The sequence below is a fragment of the Mus caroli genome, unplaced genomic scaffold (genome assembly GCF_978045245.1).
Source record: "Mus caroli unplaced genomic scaffold, Mus_caroli_1 scaffold_1, whole genome shotgun sequence".
NCBI lineage: Eukaryota > Metazoa > Chordata > Mammalia > Rodentia > Muridae > Mus > Mus caroli.
The window spans coordinates 129,613,522-129,632,234 of NW_028227256.1; the positions used below are offsets into that span (position 1 = coordinate 129,613,522).

General features: G+C 48.7%; 1 protein-coding gene across 1 annotated transcript in view; it reads left to right on the plus strand.

The window, feature by feature from the left end:
- Window positions 1–5,793: 5,793 nt before the first annotated feature.
- Pik3c2b (phosphatidylinositol-4-phosphate 3-kinase catalytic subunit type 2 beta) overlaps window positions 5,794–18,713 on the plus strand; it is a 63,429-nt gene continuing 50,509 nt past the window's right edge. The window contains exon 1 of the mRNA XM_085841102.1: window positions 5,794–6,174. The gene's annotated coding sequence lies outside the window, so the exon portion shown is untranslated. The remainder of the gene's footprint in view (window positions 6,175–18,713) is intronic.

The following is an 18,713-nucleotide window of genomic DNA, read 5'->3' on the forward strand; positions in this document are numbered from 1 at the left end:
CTACCAGCACAACCTCAGTCCCAACTGCTTCTGTCAGTCTAACTGTCTGAATTTCACATAAGTGAAATCATATACTGTCTTTTTTTTTTTTTTTTTTTTTTTTTTTTTTTTTTTTTTTGGTTTTTCGAGACAGGGTTTCTCTGTATAGCCCTGGCTGTCCTGGAACTCACTTTGTAGACCAGGCTGGCCTCGAACTCAGAAATCCGCCTGCCTCTGCCTCCCGAGTGCTGGGATTAAAGGCGTGCGCCACCACGCCCGGCTCCATATACTGTCTATATCTCTTTATCTGACTTAACCCATGGAGTGTGATTTCCCTCCCATGTTCATTACTGCAGATACAAATGAGACTTTATTATTATTATTATTATTATTATTATTTTCGGTTTCTTGGAGTAGCTCTGGCTGTCCTGGAACTCTGGCTGTCCTGGAACTCACTTTGAAGGCCAGGCTGGTCTCGAACTCAGAGATCCACCTGCCTCTGCCGGGATTAAAGGTGTGTGCCACCACTGATAGGTAGTTTCCCTCATTCTTAAAACTGAAGCGTATTCTGCACTAGATCAGGGTCAGTCACGCTTTCTTTACACGCTCATTTATTAATGGACCCCTTAAGGCGGGTATGTGGCTGTCAGGAATAATGATGTAATGAGAAGGCTGGCCTGGAATTCCCCAGCTGATCTGCTGACCTCAAAGGTACAGCAATCCTCCTGCCTCTGCCTCCTAAGGCTGTGATTACAGGTGTGGCAATCTGGCCTCTCCTGCCTTGCTAATAATAGTACTCTAGCCTTCTAAACCCACAGGTTAATGTCTGGCCCTGAAGCCATTTACAACAAATGAGAAAGTTGCATGCCTTAAAAAAGACTAGGGGTCAAAAAGATGGCGCCACAGTTCAGAACACTGACTGCTCTTCCAGAAGACCTGGGTTTGAGTCTCAGCACCCACAAAGTGACATACAACCATCTGAACTTACAGATCTAGGAAATCTATCATCCGCCTCTGGCCTCTACAGGCAACGAGAATGCATTCTGTACACAAACAAACATGCAGCCAAAACACTCAGACACATAAAATAGTCGTAAAAAAACATTTCAAGAAGTCTTCAATGGAGCCAACTGTAGCAGTGCAGGCCTGTAATTGCTGCACTCAAGAGGCAGTGGAGGTATGCTGGGCGTAGTGACACATGCCTTTAATCCCAGCACTCGGGAGGCAGAGGCAGGCGGATTTCTGAGTTCGAGGCCAGCCTGGTCTACAGAGTGAGTTCCAGGACAGCCAGGGCTATACAGAGAAACCCTGTCTTGAAAAACCAAAAAAAAAAAAAAAAGAGGCAGTGGGGGAAGGATTGTTTGAACAATCCTCTCTTTTAACAAAAACAACAAAATTACCCTCCCCAAGAGAGAGAGAAATGGAGAATAGAAGACAAGAGAATCCAAGAGATAGCTCAGTTCATAAAGTACTTGGCTTTGAAAGCTTGAGAACCTAAGCTCAGATCCCCAGAATCTACGATAAGAATGTCCAACATTGTGGTGCCCTTGTAATTCTGGAGACTGCAAAATGGGCGGATGGTGGAGATGCTCCAGAGGTCACGGGCCAGCTAGTTTCAGGCAAAGTTCCTTACCTCTGAGGGACCCTGTCTCAAACCATCAAACAAACAAACCAACAATTAAAGGTATGTATGGAGGTGCTGTAAAGAAGATTCCAGTTAAATATTATTAAATATAATATTTATTATTGCCGCCATAACAAATCCCCTTTACCCCTCAGTTAAGTGGACTTCAAAGCATACAGAGCTAGGACTAGGGCTATAGTTCAATGGTAGATTGTTGCCTCTCACGCATGACATAATATGTCCAGTACCCAGTACTGCCAAACCAACTGCTAGGGAGCCCAGTGTGGTGTGCAGTAGGTGTAATCTCAACACTTGGGAGGTAGAGGTAGGAGGGTCTGAAGTTCAAGGCCACCCTCAGCTATAGAGCAAGTCCGAAGCTAGCAGAGCTACATCAGAGTTTGTCTAAAAAAAAAAAAACTACTTCAAAACAAATGCCTGACCTTACAGTTCAGTAGGTTAGAAGTCCACCCAACTCTCTGGACTGAAGTGAAGCCTGGGTGTCACAGGGCTGTGTTTCTTCTGTTTCTTGTCTTTTCCTCACCTCCAGGGGAGGTCCAGCCACAACCCGAAAGCCATCCACATTCATTCTTCTACCCTTCCTTCCATCATCCTGGGCCTCTGACGTCAGCTGGGAAGGACTGATTAGACAGGAGTGATTAGACTGGGCCTTGCTGGATAATCCAAGATAGGCTTCCTATGAGGCTAGAGTGACAAGCAAGGGCCAATTACAATAGCTCTCATAGACTTTCTTCAGAAGTTTTTTTTTTTTAAGATTTTAAGATTTATTTATTTATTATATGTAAGTACACTGTAGCTGTCTTCAGACACACCAGAAGAGGGTGCCAGATCTCGTTACATATGGTTGTGAGCCACCATGTGGTTGCTGGGTGGTTGCTGGGATTTGAACTCCGGACCTTTGGAAGAGCAGTCGGGTGCTCTTACCCACTGAGCCATCTCACCAGCCCTCTTCAGAAGTTTAAATTTGAAGTTACTGGAAGCCATCTGATCATTTCATTTTATCTTAGTATTATTTTTTTGAGCACATACTATATGCCAGGGCACTATTGTAGGCTTCATGAATATACAGAAGTTTCAAAACGACAGTAAGGGCTGGTTGTGATGACGCATGCCTATTAATCCCCTTCCAGGATCTCTACCCCAAGAAATGCCTGGTTTACTAACAAGTTTCAGACCAGTCAGGATTACATAGTGAAAGATTCTGTTTCAAAATAATGATGATGAAGAAGAAGAAGAAGAAGAAGAAGAAGAAGAAGAAGAAGAAGAAGAAGAAGAAGAAGAAGAAGAAGAAGGAGAAGAAGAAGAAGAATTTAAAAAGTTTAAAATTCTTTTCTTAGATTTAGGAACCTTCTGCTAAGAACTTTCTTCTTCTTCTTCTTCTTCTTCCTCCTCCTCCTCTTCCTCCTCTTCTTCCTCTTCCTTCTGTTTTTTTAAGACAGGATTTCTCTGTGTAGCCTTGGCTGTCCTGGAACTCACTCTGTAGACCAGGCTAGCCTGGAACTCAGAGATTTTTTTTTAAAGATTTATTTATTTACTTTATGTGAATACACTGTCTCTCTCTTCAGACACCAAAAGAAGACATCGGATCACTTTACAGATGGTTGTGAGCCACCATGTGGTTGCTGGGAATTGAACTCAGGACCTCTGGAAGAGTAGTCAATGCTCTTAACCTCTGAGCCATCTCTCCAGCTCTAAGAACCCTCCCACCCCTTCTCCCCCACCCCCCAGACAGGGTTTCTCTGTACAGCCCTGGCTATCCTGGAACTCACTCTGTAGACCAGGCTGGCCTCAAACTCAGAAATCCGCCTGCCTCTGCCTCACAAGTGCTGGGATTAAAGGCGTGCGCCACCACCGCCCGGCAAAAGCCCTCTTCTTTATTCTTCCGCTGAACCTGTCCTGAAGACCTGCAACTCTGACTCAGTGTTATACATCCGGGTGTCTAAGTGCCACAGATGAAAACATTCAAATAGTATCTGCATCATCCTACAAAATACCCAGCACTAGCTGTGGCCTCTATGCTTAGCTGTAAGCAGCCGTGGGCCTCCATCCCTAGTTCTCTCTTGGTCTTGGGGGCTTAAGCCAGGGCCTTGTGTAAACTGAGCTATGTACTCCCTCGTTTCTTTCTATGGTCATTTAAAACCTAACCACTTTTCTTACATCTTCAATCCTATCTATTGTTTTTCAAGGCAGGGTTTCTCTGTGTAGCCCTGGCTGTCCTAGAACTCACTCTGTAGACCAGGCTGGCCTCGAACTCAGAAATCTGCCTGCCTCTGTCTCTCAAGTGCTGGGATGAAAGGTGTGTGCCACCACAATCAGCTTTCTATACTATTTTTACTCTTTTTGTCTCAGCAGAATTCTCAAAGACGATCAAGTAGCAACTATTTTTTCTTCAGGGTATAGCTTCAAGACTTACTGCTCTCCAAATCCATCTGCCTGTGAGTCTCTCCAGGCAACTTTGTCCCGCATGCTTTGGGCCATCTCCCTTCCTCTTTGGGACTGTTTGCATTTTCGCCCCTTTGCTCCCTGGTCTTACGTCTCAGCATAGGAACACGTTTCTTTCTTGTCTTAAAAGAAAACCAAGCCAAGGGTGTTGGCTCAGCACTTAGGAGACAGGGGCAGTACAATCATGAATTTGAAGCCAGCCTGGGCTACATAGCAAGTTCAAATGGCAGCCTCAGCTACATGGGAAAACCTGTGCCAAACAACACTGCCATACTTGGTCCTTCATGCTCCTTTGTATTCCTCCTCTAGTTGTTAAGCTTCTAGAACGAGTCTTTCACTCATCAAGCCACCGGAACCTGATTTAGCTCTCACAGGCTTTTTTCCTCTTCACTCACCTAGTGATGCCCACGAGGTTTCTATCCATCCGTTCCATTTCATCCTCAATGAAAACAAAACTATATTCTCCCTCAAATACTTTAGAATTGTGAACTCGATTTTTTGGGGTGGGGGTTAAGATCGAGTTTATTTTTAGATTCTGTATATGCTTGTGGGGGTGTGCACATGCATATGGATGCCTGCAGAGGCCAGGAGAAAGCAGCAGCTCTCCTGGAGTTACACACCACACCCGTTGGGGTGCTTCTGCCTCCCAGGTGCTGGATTGAGGGTTTGCACCCCCAGACCTGGCTTATGTACTGCTTTTCTCCACCATAGGACTTCCTCTAGTTGTTCAAATTCTCATTCTACTAGACAGCTCTCCTCTTTGTGAGCTCTCCCCAGTTTCTACCTCTACCAACCTAGGAAGGCTTTAGCCCTTGTCTCCTGGAAAACTGCTCAGATTTCTTACAGAGTTTCATGCAAATAAGGGGGCGGGATCAAAGGCCCCATGTGCTTTATAAAGACCTTTCTGACTTTGATAGACTGAAATGGTAGTATCTTAAATATTTCCTTGGGGCAAGGCAAGAGATGCTTAACAGATGTTTCCATAGGAGCCTTAGCTAGAGAGCAGAGGGCATGGGAGCTGAGACACCTTCTCCCACCCTCCCACCAAGGCTTGAGGGGGTACTGAGGAGGAAGGCTGAATCCCAATGTGACTGGTAAGAAAGGAAGATAGCAAAGAACAAGTTCCTGGTTGAAGAAAGTGTACTTGGAGATCCGAGACCCTAGTTATTATGCAGACGGAGCTGGCCAGTACTGGGTAGAGCCGTTAGGAAAATGCTTGACACAGGTGCTTTAAGGGAGGTGCCCGGAGAAAATAACACAGTTTCAAAGTTTGCTTCCTTCCTTAATAGGGTTGGAGGCTCCTCTACTTCTCCTCCCAACTCAGGTTGGAAGACCCGCCCTTGAGCAAACGGGAGAGAAAAATGCCAACACAGCCTCCCCACCTGCACCTTCCCCACGAAGGTGGTAGTTCTTTAGCGCATCCCTATCATGCATAATTATGAGAGGAAAATTTCGAACGGATAACTGAACGTCCAGCCCGTTTCACTTCCAATAAGGTGATCTGGCTTGTTTCACCTGACCCAGAGCAAGGGGTTCCAGCCTGGAAAACGACGACAATCTGCCAGCGGGAAGTGGGACTGCTGGCCCCCGGGGTCTGCTCAGGACGCCGCACACGGTGCGGAGGCGGGAGGGGGAGGGGAGGGGGAGAGGAAGAAGGGAGGGGGCCCGTGTTCCCGCCGCCCCGCCCTCTGGCTCCCGCGACTAGGCGATTCAGCGTTGCGGCTGTTGCCGGCGGCCTGGGCCGCGGTCCTGGCAGGAGCCGGTGAGCCTCGCGCGCCGTGCAGTGCGCCGGCTGTCCGGGAGATGGCTTCTCCCCGCTCGCTCGCCGTTCGCGCTATTGTCTCACCCGGGGCTGCCTGACTGCGAGCTCGTGCACGCTCCCGGCAGACAGCACCGGGCCCGGGCCCGGCCCCCACGCCCGTCGCTTGCCCGTCTGTCTCCTGCTGCGGGGATCCCAGTGCCCGCGCGGTGCGGGCGAAGGGAGCAGGCGACACTGAACATCACGCGGGGGCTGGAGCCGCCTGGAGCTTCCGAGCGAGCCGGGTCGGCGGAGCCCTAGACACCCAGCCACGACAGTCAGGGTGTCGCGGCAGAACCCGCGGCCAGCGCAGGTAGGAAGAGCACGCGGCGGGGAGGACGACCCCGGGGCTGCGGAGCGCCCTCTTAGTCGGGGCGACGTGGGCAGAGCTCCCGCCCCGAAGCGCCAGCGCCGGGGCCAACAATGGCAGGGCCGAGAGCCCAACCGGGTCCTCCGAGCACGGCAGGTTGCTCGCCCCCGCCCCACGGCTCGCCCGCGACTCGCGGCCTCGGCGGGCTAGCACCCGCCTCCTCCTCCGGTAACACACTTCCCGGGTGCAGCTGCAAGACGAGCTGGGACCAGGGAGTCGATTTGGAGTCGATTTGTTTATTAGTTTGTTTAAGAGCAAAACCTGTCCTGGAGTGGGGGGTGGTGGGAGTGGTGCCTTCCTGTGCAGTGGGAGTGAGAAGTCGGCGTCCAACCTCGGGACTGTATACATTTTCGGCCAGGCGGAGGGTAGGGTTGGCCTTATAAGGATACTGCAAAAGCAGAAGACTGAAAGCTTGCAGGAGAGACTAGGACCTTCAGGCCGGAGTCCCCGGCCCTCCGGGAAAGTGTTCCTCTCCTGGGCAGTACTTGCCCCTCATTTTTCAGTTTTACACAGCTGCAGCTTTGGTGCGATGATAGAAGCTGGAAGCCCCAGCAAAGCTGCCAAGGGGTGGGTGGGGTGAAGAGTCCAGGGGCTTGGCAGGCTTCTGGGGTGTGGAAAGAGGTTACCAAATGTATGAGGTTAGTGCATACACCCTTGTTGTGCAGAGGTTGAAGTGCCTGGACTCTGCCATCGCTCTTGCTCCTGCAGGCTAACCAGGCCCTACATCTCACCTCCCTTTAGGTATCTTTGTGGTTTCCCAGTCCCAGCCCACCAGTCATATTTAGGGTGAAAGCCCTATTGTCTCTGGTTGCCCTGGTGTTTTTATTCAACTTGGTCAGAGAATTCTGCAGCCTGGACTGATGGACCCTAGCAGGCCTTTTGATTCCTTAGCGGCAGCAAGCTACCTGGGCTACAGACGTGGGCTGATATAGCCCCTCCTTTCTCTAAACTACCTGCTTATCTGGGACATGGCCAAGCAGATGTAAGCAATTTGCACTGAATTCCAGCCCCAAACCAGCCCTGAATGAAAACTTACTCGATTTGCTCCCACTAGGCCTTGGAAAGAGATTCAGGAGAGAAATGGCAACCCTGACACACAAATAGTCTCCCTCTTTCCAGCTGCAGCTCCTGGAGTGCAGTCAGCGAGCCTGACGCTCCTCCAGAGCCTGGCAGCCCCATTCGGGGCTGTGTCCGTGGAAAAATTCAGTTGAGGCACATTTTATAGCCCTGCCTGACAGCCTGCAGTGTCTGAGGAGACGGTGGCTTTGAACCAGAGCCCTGGACCCAGACTGGGGCTGCTTCTCCTTTGGCTTTTGGGAGGCCCAAGGTTTGGCTCTTGTAGCTCAGAGCTTACTGCTGAGTGCATGGGTGTGTCTGTCTGAATCTGATCAAGCTCCCAGGCCTGGCCAGAAGGCAAGCCTATCCATTTTCCTTTCCACTGGAGCACTGGGTAAGGGAAGGACAATTAGTTTATTTTGGGCTCTACGAATTTTCATTTTTCTGGGGTACTCCTTTGGCTTTGCCTGTTGGTCTGGAGCGAATTTTTTTTTTTTGCCATGACCTAACAGAGGCTCCACAACTTGCAACCTTTGTGGTGCCCTGCCCCAGTATTTTACAGGTGTTGTGTGGGCTGTAGGGAGCATTGGAGAGAAAAATGAAGGAGTCTCTGTTTCTTTGGGGATGGTGTAGCTAATCACAAACTTCAGTCACCTCCAGGATGTACGCTTAGTCCACACCATGTGGAGTAGTAGCAAGATGAACGTGAGGTGCGGCTTTGAGTGAGTCCTGGCGAGACTTAGGTTCCAGACCTGTGAGCGTGAATCTCATTTCATTTTCATATCTGTAAAATGGGAGGGAAAGTATCCTAGCTCAGAAGATTGGTGTTTTGTTTTTGGTTTTGTTTTTGTTTTTCGAGACAGGGTTTCTCTGTGTAGCCCTGGCTGTCCTGGAGCTCACTCTGTAGACCAGGCTAGCCTCAAACTCTGCCTGCCTCTGCCTCCCAAGTGCTAGGATTAAAGGCGTGTGCCACCAACGCCTGGCTTCAGAGGATTGTTTTAAATACATTACCCAAATGCAATTATGTGTGCAAAGACGGTTAGAAAACTGCAGAGCACCCCACAAATATTAACTAGAGCATCCATGCTAAGAGAGGAAGGCCAGTGAGGGTGTAGCTGGGGTAGGCTGAGGGGAATGTGGAGTAGGGAACATCCCAGAACCTTCCCTTCTTTGAGTGAGGGAAGCATGGTGTGATAATATAAATACTATTCCTTGTGTGTTCCTCTTTAAATAGAGCTGACAGATGGGAGCTGGGAGAGAGAGACTATTCAGTAGTTGTAGGGGATTTGGGAGAAAAGACTTTCCAAAGGCTGCCTACTGCCTGCAGATAGGGCAGTGCTGACCTGGCAAAAAAACACGATAGCTCACACGTCCTGGTGTCAGCCAGTGGGTAGATGACAGAGGTGGGATTTGAAGCAGGCAAGCTCCCTGCAGACCCTATGCTCATAGCTCAGCATCACTTCCAGAGATAGAGAACAGGCAAGCAGCAGAGATACAGAATATAGCTGTTATAGATTCCCTAAATCCCCAAAAGATGGCATCAGACTGGATCCCACCTTACATGAGAAACTTCTCAAGGACAGGCCCCCGGAAGATGCTTCACACACTCAGCCTGGCACTACTGAGCGCCTCTTAATCCCCTGTTGTTAGGAAGTGGAAGAGCGAATGTGAGAAGTCCTGGCCTCCCATGTCACTTGCTTTCCCTGTCAGGATAACCAGATCAAAGCATTTTGTTGTCTGGGCAACTCTGGTAGTAGATTTGGGCTTAGGAGGCTCTGGGAAAAATGAGGACAGCTTCATTGTTTTAGTTCCTCATGTTCTAGGGACACCTGCCATCAAATTATTTCATTATTACTTCGTAACTGTAACTTTGTTACTGTTACGAATTGTAATATGAATATTTGATATGCAGGATATCTGATATTCTGCCCTTGTAAAAGGGTCACCAAAGGGTTTGTGATTCTAGGTTGAGAACCAAAGTTTTAGTATATTTGTATTGGGTTCGTTTGGTGTGCATGTGTTCATTCATGTGTGTGGGGGCATGGTTGTAATTATACCATGGCATGCATGTGGAGGTCAGAGGACAACCTTTAGGTATCAGTCCTTGCCTCTCACCTTGTTTAAGACTGGGTCTCTTTGCCCAGGAGTAAACCAAAGCCCCTCCTGGAGATCCTGCTGTTTCTGCTTCCAGTGCCCAGCACTAGAGAATCATCAGCTTTTACCTGAGACCTCTGTCCAGACAGCCCTCAGGATAGCACTGCAAGAAGGGATTCCCCCCACCCCTAATTGAGCCCCTGGTGTCTGGTTTTGTAAAATAAATGTGAGGGGATGATTCTTTGGGGGTTTGGTTTGGTTTGGTTTGGTTTGTTGGAGACAGGGTTTCTCTGTGTAGCCCTGGCTGTCCTGGAACTCACTCTGTAGACCAGACTGGCCTGGAACTCAGAGATCCGCCTGCCTCTGCCTCCCAAGTGCTGGGACTAAAGGCGTGCGCCTCCACCGCAGGCCGAGGGGATGGTTCTTATCTCTCATGATCATACAAAGTGTCAGAGCTGAGGCTGACCTCCTTGCAGATGACCTCCTGGAGAAATAAATGGCTTCAAGGTCACAGCTTTGCCAGCAGCACCAGAACTTGATGCTGGTTCCGGGGCTCAGAACAGAACCTGCTCTTCTGCTCCTTCAGCTTGCACTTCAGCCAGCCCTGTTTGTCGCTGGCTTCCTTGTTGGGAAATTCCCCTCAGAACCTAGGGAATAGCCTTTACTCACCCTGGTTAAGCAGACTTAGAATTCTTGCCACTATTCCTCTGTCCTGAGAACCCCCTAGAGGATGCCTCACATAGTATCGAATTTCAATGAGAAGTCATCACTCACTTGCCTCTTTGGAAATACATCACCTCGCAGTACCTATAGCATCCCCACCCCACCCCACTCTTGTTCATGCACACACACACACACACACACACACACACACACACACACACTATACCTTCTTCCAAACAATTCAAAAGCACTTCCTTTCCTGGGTCTTCTCAGCCCCAGTCACAGACACTACGCATTGCTCTCCCCACAGGCTACTTTTTTTTCTTTGCTTTTCTTTGTTTGAGACAGGGATTCACTAGTCCAGGCTGACCTCAAACTTACTATGTAACCTAGCCTGGCCTTGATCCACCCTTCTTCCTCTGCCTCCAGAGTGCTGGGATTCAAGGCCTGTGCCACCACACCTGCTCGAGGATTCTTAGCAGCTGTACTTTGAACCCAGAAAGAAGGAGAAAAAAATGCCCTCAGGCAAAAGTTCAAGTTCACAGAAAAGTGGGAGCACGTGATAAATGACACCACCAAGTCTTTCTATTTGTAATGTTCACACCATCATCTCGGGACCCTCCCCCTTGTTCCACAACCTCAGAGGAAATGGCTGAGGGGACTGGAAATGAAACTGTTTCCCTTTTATAGGAAAAAGACCAGACTTAGCAAGATTGACATACTCAAGTCAGGAGGAGTCAGGTATGCTGCCTCATGTCTGTCTGTCTTTGTGTGTGTGTGTGTGTGTGTGTGTGTGTGTGTAAGTGTGTGCCAGGTGCCTGTGGAGGTCAGATGAAGACATCAGATCTCTTGGAACTAGAGTTATAGGTAGTTACAAGCTGTCACCATAGGTGCTGGGAATTGAACCTGGGTCCTCTATAAGAGCAGCCAATGCTGTTATCTACTGAGCCATCTCTCCAGCGCTGGTTTATGTCTTTAACCATAGTGCTTGGGAGACTGAAGCAGGAGGATTACCTCACATTCAAGGATAGTTTGAGATACATAGTGATTTCCAGGCTAGCCTAGGCTATAGTGTAAAACCCTGTTTCACACAAAACACGTATTAGTGGACTGGTATCCATGAAAATGCTTTTTAGCTGTAAATACCGGCATGAGTAAAAGTTGCTTTATTTTAACCACTAGTGTGGTACCACATATAAGTGTGTAAGTTAATATAAAGATTTTGGAGATGCTCCAAAGAGACGAATAGCAGGGAAACTGAGTCCAGGCTCCTTCGTAGAGGGGGATTGGGTGCTGGAGGAGTGGAGGAGCCACCTGAGTGGCAGCACTTAAGAAAACCTAGAGGCCTAGAAATGCTTAGTAAATGTCAGGGCTTTTTTTTTTTTTTCCCTAGAGACAGAGTTTCTCTGTGTAGCCCTGACTGTCCTGGAACTCACTCCCACCACACTGGCCTCAAACTCAGCAATCCATCTGCCTCTGCCTCCCAAGTGCTGGGATTAAAGGCGAGAGCCACCACTGCCTGCCAAATGTCAAGGCTTAGAGGGACATGAAAGAACTGGGCTAGGACTCTAAATGGAAACCCTTGAGTACCTGATAAATAAGGGGAGAGACAATTTTTTTAATTAAAAAAAAACCGATTTGTCTGTTTCTGCATTTATATATATGTGCACATGTGTGCAGATGCCAGTGGAGGCCAGAAGGAGGCTCTGGAGCCCCCAAGCTAGAGTTACAAGCAGGTGTTAGCTGTGGGTGCTGGAAGAGACTATCTCTCCAGTCCCCTGTTTTCTTTAGTTGGTTAGTTAGTTAGTTAGCTAGCTAGCTAGTTTGTTTGTGACAGGGTCTCATATACCAGACATCTTGAACTCACTATGTGACTAAGGCTGCCCCAGAACTCGCAACCCTCTCGCCCTGAGCTCCTAAGCAAGCGCTGGGGCTGCAGGCCTGCACCACCTTGCCCTGCACTGGTTCATTTGCTTTGTGGGAAGGGATCTGAAAGTTGAACATAGGATGCTTGTTCTTTTTGGCTGGTTGGTTGGGTTTTGAGAGATGGTCTTACAGAGAGTGCAGGCTGGCCGTGAACTCCTCGTACTCCTGCCTCTCCTTCTCCAGTGCTGAGATTTACAAGTGTGTGCCAGCATGCCTGGTTAGGCCCTTTTTTGAGTCACCTGGCCAAGTGAAGTATTCTAGGGGGGGTAAAGGGAGAGCGTGGTGGGAGGGTGTTCCAGAATGACTGCCAACATCAGTGTGAGCATTTGGTCCAATGCAATGAACCTGGGTTTCTGTGTGAGCCTGGGCTTCTCCTGTCAGTTGGAGAAGAGGGGAGGATGGTAAATTTTGGGTTCACACGAGTTTCATTTGAATTCTTGATCCTGTCGTTTCCTGGTTGTGTGCCCTTGGGCGGGCTGCTTAATCCCTCTCCTGTTTTATAGTTTCCTCACCCGTAAAATAAGTCTAATAATATCCACATTTAAGGGATCAATAAGACAACACCCAGCATAAAATCCCAGAGGAGTAAAAGACCAGTTTCCTTCTTTCTTCCACGGCTCTGGACCCCTCTCTCAGGTGCTGGCAAAACACACTGGCACTTGTATGTCATGGAGGTATTTCCCTGGCTCTGTCGAGTTCCTTGCTCCGGTGTGCCTGGCCTTCACTCACACCCTGGGTACCTGCACCCAAGCTGCAAGCTATATTAGCTCAGCAGATCCCGCTGAGAAAGTCCTGTGCCTGCTGCTTCTCTGGGGACCCTGTATGAGGGTCCCATTAAGAAGGTGCTTGTGAGTATGCTCTGCTGAGCCAAGTGGACCCCCCCCCCAGCCAAGTGGACCCCCCCCTTCGGCTGAGTGGCCCTTTTACTGAGTGCAGATTTAGGCTCTTTCTCCCTGGGGACCTTATGCAAATTGGGGGATAGCAGATGGGAGGAAGGTGTCAAGCCTCAGCCCTATGAAGTAGCACCAAACTGCTTGACACCTCCCTCCCACGCCCATCACTGTCTTCTTTGAAATTCTATATGACTTTACTGCAGAGACTTAAACAGTCTCTTGAACACCTGGTCAAGGTGGGGATTCTGTTCAGTGGTCTCGGGCTCACTGAGCAAGTATGCATGGCATATATACCTACAGAGCATAAGGACATTGAGAGCAGGAAGACTGGAAGAAGGAACTGGGGGAGCCTCTAAGGCCTTTGAGTGGTAAGTGGGAATAGAAGGAGTCACACCTTGGCCTCTAACACCCTTGTGTGAATTAGTGTCTATTTTGTTGTTGTTGTTGTTTTGTTTTTTGGTTTTTGGTTTCGAGACAGGGTTTCTCTGTATAGCCCTGGCTGTCCTGGAACTCACTTTGTAGACCAGGCTGGCCTGGAACTCAGAAATCTGCCTGTCTCTTGCCTCCCAAGTGCTGGTATTAAAGACGTGTGCCACCACCGCTCAGCTCCGTGGTATTCCGTTGTTTTTTTTTTTTGGTTTTTCGAGACAGGGTTTCTCTGTGTAGTCGTGGCTGTCCTGGAACTCACTCTGTAGACCAGGCTGGCCTCAAACTCAGAAATCCGCCTGCCTCTGCCTCCCTAGTGCTGTGATTAAAGGCGTGCACCACCACGCCCGGCTCATGGTATTCCGTTTTAATAGACTTTTTTCTTCTTCTAAGTGACAGATGCAAGCTGGTTGACCTTCTTTTCTCACGTCTGTTGTTCTCCTTGTCTGTGTTGATGCTGTGGTTTCCTTCGGTCTTCCTGGACCAGGAAATAAATAACTAGCCATTTCTGGCACTCACAAGAGGTCCTGGAATCCTCTGGGGACAGGCTCTCTGGGGTCTGTACTTTCCTGGAAGTCTGTTTCCCTGGGTGCTCCACCTATAGGCCAGAGCCGGGGCGCAGAGAAGCCAGAAACTGCATGGGAAGGGCCATGCCTGCTGCCCCTGAATCTGAGGTGGCTATTTATCTTTTTTTTTTTTTTTTTCAGAGTTAACCTACTTTTCTCAGATGTCTTTGCCAGTGACACTAAGAATGTAACCTCAGAGTCTGAGCCATCTCTTTTTTCCCCTCTTAGGAGGCTGCTGGGGGAGGAAGGGCGATGGGTATGTGTGTGCAGCTGTAGATTCTGAAAGTGGGGGTGTTGGAGGATTGGGGAGATGCAGAGTGATTGAGAGGTGTGGGGTGCAGGGATTGTGAGGCAGGATGAGTATAGAGTGTCATGGGGGAAGGTGTGGGGTGAGCGTGGGGTAGGAGGAGATACAAAGAATATGTGTAGGAAAGGTGTGTGGGGGATGAAAGGTTTCAGGAAGGTTTCTGGGATTCTTACAGTGTTGGTTGCTTGGGAATGACTGCCGTCTACCAGGGACTGATGCGGAGAGTGCCACTGTGTAAGCACATGGCTACAATGCTGACTTAGGAATGTTGCCCAGGGAGGACAGTGAGCAGGGCCTGGGGACACGTGGGATAACGCTTCCTACCCAGGAGAGAAAGAAGCTGTCTTCTGGCATGGCGTCTGGGCTGTTTAATCCCTCTTTTGGTTCTCAGGGATGGTGGCTTGGCCCCACAGCCTTTTTCTCCTTAACTTATAGGGCCAAGCCAATGGCAGACAGCTACTGGCAGCCCACTGCCCACACAGCTCGTCGCTTCCCACATTCAGAGTTACGGGCAGTCACCCCTGCCCTTCCTACAGATAGGACTACTACTGGAGGATGCCTACTGACTTTCTTTAAAAAAAAAAAAAGATTTATTTATTTTATGTATTATGAGTACACTAGCTGTACAGATGGTTGTAAGCCATCATGTGGTTGTTGGGACTTGAACTATCCCGCTAGCTCTAGCCCTGCTCACTCCAGCCCAAAGACTTATTTATTATTATATGCAAGTACACTGTACCCATCTTCAGACATACCAGAAGAGGGCATCAGATCTCATTATGAGATGGTTGTGAGCCACCATGTGGTTGCTGGGATTTGAACTCTGGAAGAACAGTCAGTGCTCTTAACCGCTGAGCCATCTCTCCAGCCCACCAACTGGCTTTCTTTGCTCTATGTACCTGATCGATCCGAGTCTCACTCCAAGGGGCTCCTGGGCCCAGAGTCTGGGTATCTGCTTGCGGGAAGAAGAGCACAGTAGCAGGGTGGTTTTTAATTTGGCTGAAAGGACCACTCGAAAGGGAAATGACACACAACCACATAGCAAGGGTTAAACGAACACTGCAGAGAGAGAATATAGGACAGCGAAGAGAATGACCTTGGTGCATGCCATGGAGTGTGGACGTGTCTAAGCTAGGGTTACCATCGCTATGACGGAACATTAGGACCAAAAGCAACTTAGGGAGAAAAAGGTTGGTCCTGCTTCCACTTCCAGATATCAGTCCATCACTGAAAGAAATCAGTGCTGCTCATTGGCTTGCTCTCCAGGGTTTGCTCAGCCTGTCTTATAGAACCCAGGAGCGCCAGCCCAGGTTTGGGCATCACCCACATTAAGCTGGGCCCTCCCCCATCAGCCATTAGTTCATTAGACTTGCCTGAAGCCTGATCTCACAAATGAATTTTCTCAGATAGCCTGTGTCAAAAACTAGCCAGCACAGGCTTAAATACAAACGAAGCCGAGATTGAACCCTTCTGATCTTGCTGGGGGGAGGAGTTGGGTTCTTGGCAGGAGACCCAGGGATTTAGTGATGTTCCGTATTCTTGTTGGAGTTGGAGAGGAAAGGGAAGAGCAGGGCAGCAGGTGTGTGGTGTGAGGTGTGGGACCTGGGCTCCTAACTGTAAAGCCAGTGTGATTCTCTGTGGGTATTGTTGATGGGTAGAACCAGAGGTCTTCCTTGGAGGGAAAAATGGACCAAAGGAATTAAATCCTTATGGCAAGCCACATGTGCTGGGCCTTACCTGTAAGCTCAACATTTGATGGATCAAGGGTTCAAAACCAGCCTTGGCTACATAGTAAGTTAAAGGCCAGCCTGAGCTTCATGGAGCCCTGTCTCAAAACCAAACGAAACCAACTCAAGGCGTGGTAACACACATCTTTTATCCCAACACTTGGATGGCAGAGACTGGTGGATGTGAATTTGAAGCCAGCTTGGTATACATAGCAAGTTCCAGGCCAGCCAGTGTTATTTGGGAAGACCTTTTCTCAAGAGAAAGAGGAAGAGAGAGGGCGGGAGTGGGGGTGGGGGCAGAGAGGAAGAGAGAGAGAGAGAGAGAGAGAGAGAGAGAGAGGAAGAGAAGAGAAAAAAGAAGCAATTGAGCAAACAAACAACAAAAATCCATGTCCTCCGACCCCTGGCTGGCTTGTATCCTAAGGGAGGCACTGCCTAAGACAGTGTAGTTCTCTCCCCTGAGTAAAAGCTACTAAAAGTGGGGGTGCTCAAGGCTGTGTGACCCCGAGCCCCTCCATACTTTTACCATCTCCTTTGAGAGCTCTGTGCTCTTGCCCTGTGAGGTAGCTCAGGATGTGAGGTGCCTCCCTGCTCCATGCCCCAAGAAGGGATTGAATTATTTACATGTTTACCACCTTTGCCAGAATGAACGCTTCCTGGAATTACATGCCAGTTACCTGGATGCCCCTTATAGTTGACAATTCTCAGCACTACTGGGGTCCGTTCTGTGCTGTGGAATTTGAAGAGGAAACAACCCAGAACCCTTAGGTCCTTTGGCTCTTGAGCAGCTCTGAACTACAGAGGGGTGGCTGGAAGCTCCTGTGCCTGCTGGCTGTGTGGTGCCTGGGGCCTCCCTCTCTGGCACAGGCTCACAGGAGGGAGGGCCTGCTTTCTCCCTGCTCCCTGACTCTGAACCATTGTGTGGTTCTGTCCTGGCTCCATTGCCCTTCTGCCTGTCCCTAGTCATTTGTGGGCCTCTGCATAACCTGAGTGTGTTGCCTGGTACTGCTCAGACCCTGGCACCGATCTATGTGATCACAGGCACGTTCTTTTCCTTCCCCATCTGACTGCCCTGTCTTTGGGGGAAGTTGTCTTTTACTCAGCTTTAGTCTTCCAAAGAACCCCTCACCTGTGGTGCCAAGCCAGCTGTACCCTTTGATCGCTAGTGAAATACGTGCAGTTCAGGGACTCACCCTACTGAGTCATGACTTCAGGCAAGCGGCCAGGAGTTTTTATATGTTGGAAACGCTTTCCAGATGACAATTATAGGCATTCGAATGTGGACTATTGGACTATGTAGGAGGCTATGTTGTCCTGTGAGTGTGACATTTTGTGGGTGTGCTAAGAGCATTGTATTTACATACATTGCTCTACTACTTAGGAGATCCAAGCTGACGTATTGATAGCAGTACTTTGAAATGCTTAAGCAGAAAAAGAACACAGATTTGTGTCTGAAGACAGGGAGGGAAACCTGGCTGTCAGTGCTTTCCCTCTCTTCTGAGACCTAACTGGCACCTTGCTCTTTGCCCTTTCCTGTCCAGTGCTGGGGATCAAATGCAAATCTTCCTATACGCTGGGCAAGTCCTCCGCTACTCAGCCACACACTCAAGGCTTCTGTTTGCTTTTTAAAAGAATTCCTAGTACCCTTTACAATCAGTGGACCAGAACAATTTCCAGTGTGTCTGCCCGGCAGAGGCTGGTAGGGAAGAAACTCCATTGGACATAGGAGACACAGGGAACATGAGGCTCTAGTTACTAGAATAGTTGGTCCCACTATTTCAGTATGACCTGACATTCCCTTTTCCTCTCTGAGCCTTGCTTCCCCTTGGAGGTGGCAGGGATGCTGTCTCCAGACTTCCATGGCTGACAGCCTAGTGATACCTTTGCCTACAGCCAGAACCACAAGTAGAGGGCACTTTGTATAGTCTTTTTGTTCATCTGTGCATTTCCCTGCCCTATCAGTGCCTATTCCAGCCCCATTCTGTGTTGGAAAGACCCTATTCAAGGATACCATCTGTGTTCCGGTCACATATCACCGTGTCTATAAAATCCTCACTACTAGACATGTCTGTCCTTATATTCTGATTCACAGCCATTCTCTGCAGAAGTATGTTAATTTAGAGATTGAGGTTAGAGCGAGTAACTTGTAATTTTTTAAATCTTTACTTGTTCATTTAGTTAATTTTGAGACATGGTCTCATGTAGTTCAGGCTGGCCTCAAACATATAATATAACTGAGACTGGTTTTGAACTCTTGATCCTCCAGCCTGCATCTCTTGAGTCCTGGGATCACAGATGTATGCCACTATGCCTGGCACAATGTTTAAAACTAGCTTTTCTAGTTAGATTTAATTCTGGATATAGTATTTTAATTAAAATTTTGTATATTAGTGTTTTACTTGCATGTATGCCTATGCACCATGTGCCCCGGAGACCAGAAAAGGATGTTGGACGCTATCTGATCTAGAGTTACAGACAATTGTGATCCGTCATGTGGGTGGGTGCTGGAATTGGAGCTCAGGTCTTCTAGAAGAGCAGCCAATGCCTTCAGCCCCTGAACCATCTCTCCAGTCCCGGAATACAATATTTTAAGACCATTTTAAAGATTTGTATAAGGGAGCCGGGCAGTGGTGGTGCACTCCTATAATACCAGCACTTGGGAGGGCAGAGGCAGGTGGATTTCTGAGTTCGAGGCCAGTCTTGTCTACAGAGAGATTTCCAGGACAGCCAGGACTGAACAGAGAAACCCTGTCTCGAAAAACCAAAAAAAAAAAAAAGATTTGTATAAGGGATGTGGGGTCCAGTTTGAGGCTTTGGAGAAAGC